This window comes from Prosopis cineraria, unplaced genomic scaffold (assembly GCF_029017545.1).
Source record: "Prosopis cineraria cultivar Desert tree isolate PC_DT_omini unplaced genomic scaffold, ASM2901754v1 PC6, whole genome shotgun sequence".
NCBI lineage: Eukaryota > Viridiplantae > Streptophyta > Magnoliopsida > Fabales > Fabaceae > Prosopis > Prosopis cineraria.
Window position 1 is genome coordinate 32202491 of NW_026555337.1, and position 6420 is coordinate 32208910.

A 6420-nucleotide genomic window follows, 5' to 3' on the forward strand; every position below is an offset into this window, starting at 1 on the left:
TTTGGTGTCCCAGGCGGATAAATCAGGAGCTGTTGTGCCTCCTTATCCCCTCCAGCAGGGATGTAGAGCTTATGCTGCAAAACATTTAACTTTCAATTAGTAACATGCTAGCATATTTTAAAATTTTTTCTAAAATTTTAGGGCATTTGAGATTATATAAAGAAAAGGAATTTAAATGATGGTGCAGATAAGGCAAATATGATAAATTCAACGGAAGTTAGATCGAGTGAGATGCTGATTTAAGCTTTTTGGAAAGTAGGGATGTGCTTAAGTACAAGCCTTTGGTGGCATTGTACTGTTAGAATTTGGAAAGATTGGTGGACTGAGCGGGTGTTTGTGATGGTAAGTTGCGAGGATTTCTGGTCTGCTCTTGAGCTGGATAGAAGGGTGAAGGAACTTATAGTTGATGGAAAATGGGAGGTGGAGGGGTTTTTAAGAGGAAGGGTAGAGGATGAAGTGCTTGAAGCAATAAGAAGAATAAAACTACCAATACGGAGTAAGCCTGTCAGAGTGTTCTGGGATGGTGCTAACAATGGTATTTACACTGTGAACTTGGGTTATCATTATGCGATGAGTTTGAGAAAGCAAAAGATAGGAGATTCATGCACTTCTATACAGGCACCTCGAGAAGTTTGGGGGGAGATTTGGAGGTTGAAATGTCTGCCAAAGATTCAACATTTTGTCTGGAAGGTTGTGAAGTGAAATATGTAACAGATCCTTGTAGTGAGGAGGAAACAATTGAATATTAGCTGTTATTTTCCCAGGGGTAAAGTCTGTATGGTTTGGATGTGGTTTGTGAGTTTGTGGATAGAAGGAAAATTAAAAGGGTGGATTTCTAGCGTGCAACTTGGCTGAGTAGGAGTTGGGGTGATGGGAAGAGATGAGAGCCAGAGTTACTATTAAATGCTGGTATATAAGGAAATGGGGTATCGGTTTGTGTTAAATGGTTTACCTGCAGATCCTAAAGAAGTTATTTGGCTTTCCGATTTTGCTTAAGTGAAAAGGGTGATGGAGATTAGAAGTTGTAAGGAGAGAAGGGTTTAGTGCCCACCTAGTGAGAATGAGTTGAAATCTGTTAAAGATTCTTGCTGTCTGATCTGAGGTAGTGAGGAGGAAACGATTGAACATTTGCTCTTATTTTGCCCATAGGTTAGGGCTGTGTGGTTTGATGTGGTTTTGGCGAGTTTGTGGCTAGAAGGAAGATTAAAAGGGTGGATTCTTGGTGTGCAACTGGCTGAGTAGGAGTTAGGGTGATGGAGAAGAGATAAGTGCCAGAGTCACTATGCTGGTATATATGGAAAATGGGGTGCCGGTTTGTGTTAGAAGGTTTACCTGTAGATCTTGAAGAAGTCATTTGGATTTCTGATTTTTGCTGCAACAGAGTTTGCTGTTGCCCAAGTGATAAAGGTGTTTGAGGCTAGAAGTCGTAAGAAGGAGAGAAGGGTTTGGTGACCACCTGGCCGGAATGAGCTGGAAGATTAACTCTAATGGAGCTTTTCAGGGAAGGGGGCATGGCTGGCTGGAACTAGAATACGGGTGATCTGTAGAAATGAATTTGGTGTGAGTTTGTGTCTGGGTGTGGTGCAGTCGTTGAGGCTTCGTCAGTGCTGATGATTGATCAACACTAGGGTAAAAAGGTTTCTATTGAGATTGACTTTACTATTCTGTTAATGCTTCAAATACCAGGAATGCATTGGCTTGTGATTGGAAAAGTGCAAGTGTGGTTAGAGTCTTAGATGTCTTGACTTGGCTGATTCTTTTTTGGATGAAAACAAGTTTCTTAATAAAATACGAAACTGTATTGGAAAACAAACCTAGACATAGACAGCTTCACCACCTTTCATAATCTACCCTCTCTTAAATATGAGTGGGTTGATGGTAAAAGGTGCGAAAAGAATTAAAACTAAGTGATCCTAACCTAATAACATTATTAACGAAAAGGGTAGGGTCATTATAAGTTGGCTGATTCTATAGGCTGTTTTTCTTTCTCTGTGGCTCGGAGAGACTGCAATAAAGCTGCTGACCATTTGGCAGTCACTGCTAAAAGGTCGAAGCAACCTTTGGATGTGGTGCTTGCACCTCCATTCTCCTTCGCTAAGTTGATTGATTTTTGCAGATAGAGTTTTGTTTTGACACGTCTGGTGATTCTGACAGGTGATGTGCAAAAAATAGAAAGGGTGTTGGTTAATAATTGTTGGTTTTCTGATTGTTTTTGTTTGTTTCTAGTAGTTTGTTTTGTGTTTGTTTGTTTGTTTTGTATTTGTTTTTCCTGGTTTCGTTGTGTTACTTTGTGTGATAGGTTTTTTTCGAGTGTTTTTCTTTGGCTTCAACATTAGTGTGTGCAATATCTGCTGTTGTGATTAATAAAATTTTGATTTTTTAGGCCAAAAAAAAAAAAAAGAAAAACAAAAACGAATCCAGGGCATTTGAAATTATAAAAAGAAAAGGAAGGAAATGATTATGCAGAAGGAATAGAAATGATCAGTTGATAGAAATAGGATGCAGAAATATCAAAGCTGGTCAAGAAGAGATGCAGAATCAAGTAAGGTAGACACGTGTTAAAATATAGGGCAATTTTTTTTTTTTTTTGGAAAAAAATACAAGACAACTTTATTGCTCCACAGTAACAAAGAAAAATAATTATTAAAATGGTTTATATCATTAAAAAGATAAAAAATATCACTATTTTTTAAGATTATCCTACAATTAGAATTAATCTATCTTAATTACACTTTTTCTTATATAATCTCTACAGTGTAAACTAATAATAAGGGGATATATGAAAAAGAATAAGTATTTGACTCACTTGATTGAAGAAAATCCAAGGTCTATAGTCTATACACTCTTTATTCAAAAAATATCTAAATAAATATTTTAAATAACTTTTCTTGTCATTTGCCACAATTTATTTGTCTTTATGTCGTTTAACTGAGGCCTTTGATATGTATCTCTTTAAAGATATTATTATATTTCAACACTAAATTGTTGACGTTCATGTGATTTTATTTCAGTGAAAAGGCAAGGAACTTGGAAATGTCCCAAATTCAAAACAAACATACAACAAGTTGATTAAGCAATAACGACACAAGAAATCAGAATCATATCCAACAACAATAAATAATAATTAATAAAGGAGTAATTTCCTGTTAAAACCATTTCTGGCAAATAAATCAATCAACAAAACAAAAAAGATGTAAAATGAAGTTTTTTTCTTCATTCAATTAGAATCTTGATTCCACGAAGAAAAAAACAGGTTTAATAAGACGCAAGAATCAAAAGAAATAATAATAAAGAGAGCACATAATTAGGAAGAGGTGTTGTACTCACAATTGGCAGGTTCTTGTCGTCCTTGTTCCTATCCATCACTTAATTAACGCAGCAGAATTCAAACGTATGCTTGGAAGGCAAGAGACAATCTAGAATTGATGAGGGCTGTGCTGTGGAAGAAAGAAAAAAGTTGAATGCGTGAGGCGGGAGGTGTGAGGACACTAAGGAGTTAGAAAGAATCCAAATGTGGGGGGCGAGGGCAATATATAATTAGTTGGGACCTATTGATTAAACAATAAGTTTAAAAGAATGAAATCAACAAATCAAGAAACCCGTTTGGCCAAGAAACCTATGTGTTTATCTTTAATAATTAAAAACGTGCATCACTTTTAAAATATAATTTAGAATGTAAGTAAGTCAGGTTGGGCACTTGGTTAGCAGTTACCGTTACCCATTGAAAGGGAATTAGTACCAGCAGAAAATGTCATTTCATTATGTGAAAATAGGTAACAATGACCAGACTCAGTAATCTAAATCTAAATACATGTAATATATAAAAATGGAATACTAGGGACGACAAAAGTAGAGAATTAATTTCTAATGTGTTAGACATGGTCGTATATTTTCACGATGTATATGATACAATCCCTATTTCATAACATAAACTTTTACTGATAACTTCTTACTAGTATTAAATAATAAGACAAATATATAAGTTATCCACAAAATTATAATCTGATAGGGAAAATACCTAACACGGGCAAGGGCAAAATGGGCATCATGAAATTGCTGAAGCATTTGGAACAGTGTTGTTGGATGAATCAGCTGGTTGAAGCATCGAATAAAGCGAAGATATGAGACTCTTAATCTTGAGATTGTTTTGGCATTTGCTTGACGTAATTATGCCACTTTGGTCTAAATATACATTCCGATAATGTAGTGGCTCTGTGTTTTGTTCTGTGAGAAAAACCCCCTGATGATTTCTTGCAGTGCTCCAACTAAAGATTATACCCACACAATGTTCAATAGCAATCACTCTGGTTTCGCTGATTGAGACGCAATCCCATCCATCTAAGCCCCTTTTGAACAGAAGACTGAAACACGTACATTGTTCTATAGCCATCGGTGCGATTTTGCTAGATTCAGATGAAATCCCCTCTATGCAAGCCTTTTTCGATCGGAAGAATAAAACCGTGCAATGGAATTCATCTGTAAGAAAATGAAACAGGATGAAGCAACAGAGAGCCGATTGTGATGCGATTCGGAGGAGAGCGAAAGAGACCATGAAAAATGAGCGAGGCACAGGCTGTGACTAGATCTGAGATTTACACCGTGAATGAGAATTTTGAAAGCCATTTGTTATCTGTCGTTTTACCCACACCACCATTGGGATGTCGTTTTGGCCCGTGACTGTAGTATACAGTGACATTCTTCATTCAATTCAATTCAATTCAATCTTTTGGCCAAAAAAAAAAATTCAATTAAGTGAAAAATAAAAAGGACCACAATAATTAGTTATTTACAAATAAGACAACACAAAAAACTTTTAAATAACACTACATGTTTTGAGACGCAAGTAAATAAAATACTAAATAACTAAGATATCTTTTTTGAATGCATACTTATTATTCATTTTAAAAAACTTGGTCACAAATTAGGATTTTATCGAGTCCATTTCCTATTTTAACAAGTTATTAAAATGAATTGAATATGTAGAATGTTATATATTATTAACAAGTGTTGTAAGTGAATTACCAAGCATATTAGTATAACGACAAGTTAAAATTAGGATTTTAACAAGTTACTAAATTGAATATAAATAAGGTATTGTTAACAAATTTTGCTAGTAAATTAACAAGTTAAATTAGAGTTTTAAGAAACCACTAGAATTAGATATGTAGAAAGTATTATCACAAGTTTCACAGTGAATTAACAAGTATGCATTAATGAATTAACAAGTAACATTAATAGCAAATTTACTTGGTCTTGGTTGGAAAGTTTAGTTTTATATTATATATTTATTTGGCATTATATAATTAAGAAGAATAATTAGCTTAAGGTTATTATATTTTTACCAAGGGGTTTTGGTTTAGCCCCCCACCACCTTGGGGTATTTATTTATTTCAAAATCAATTGTAGAAAATATTTTTCATAACAATAAATTAATTTTTGAAGTCAACTATTATGGTAGAAAAGGGTATACCAAGATAGAAATAATAAATATAATAAAATAGACCTATCATAGTAATTTAGTAAAAACTAAATTAATTAAGAGTGTACCAAGTGTATCAAATGAGATCCCATCCAACACAACTGTTTAAAATCCAAAATAAGATATAAATCATAAATGATAGTGAAGCATAGTTTCAAGGGACAAAATCATACAAAAACAAGTTTTTGAAGAGTAAAAAGGTTGAAAGGACCATTCTAGAAACAAAATAAGTTAATAGGATATTTTTAAGAAATTGCATACCATCCACTGTAACCAACATGCTATGTGTTGCGATGGACTACACAAATATGCTAAGTCATGGCTAGGGCAATGTTAGCCATGGCCAGTAGCTTGCTATGCCACGCATTGTGGTAAACAAACACTAATAACAAACTTGATAGCCTGAATAGTAAATTCAAATTTCAAAAGGCCATAATTTCTATTATACTTAACACCCATCAATGAGCATCATCATTCAAATATATATATATATATATATATTAATACCAATAATTCTAGCCAATACACAAGCCCTAATGAGCTTGGTCCAAAAAAACCAGCTTTGGCATGCTTAATAGTAACCAATTATCAACTCGAATTAGCACTATCATCATCTCATAATAACAAATCCTCTAACCCAATTAAAAGCTTAAATGATCTTGATCTAACCAAAAAGGGCTAGACATACCACAACGTTCAATCACAATTAACATTACAAACATAAATGTATAATATGTCCCAATATTGGGAATATAATAATATTCTACTACACAAAATAAAATGGTGGCTATGCAAGATTCAAATATAGTTTTGAGCCTCTAAATCCTTCCCCTTGCCACTAGCCAAGACTTTACATGTAAAATATTAAACTATAGGGTGAAATAAATATCTCAATAACCAGAAAGTCTTAATCTCTAACATATACATGCATAACAATTTAA

The 6420-nt window shown here is 34.0% G+C and overlaps 1 long non-coding RNA gene across 1 annotated transcript; it reads right to left on the reverse strand.

Annotated features, from left to right (window-relative positions):
* Window positions 1-4559, reverse strand: LOC129312734 (uncharacterized). Its single transcript, XR_008593687.1, has 3 exons — window positions 4019-4559; window positions 3328-3437; window positions 1-74 (listed from the first exon to the last, which is right to left on the reverse strand). It is a non-coding gene; the product is annotated as an uncharacterized LOC129312734 (long non-coding RNA).
* Between the last annotated feature and the right edge of the window lie 1861 nt (window positions 4560-6420).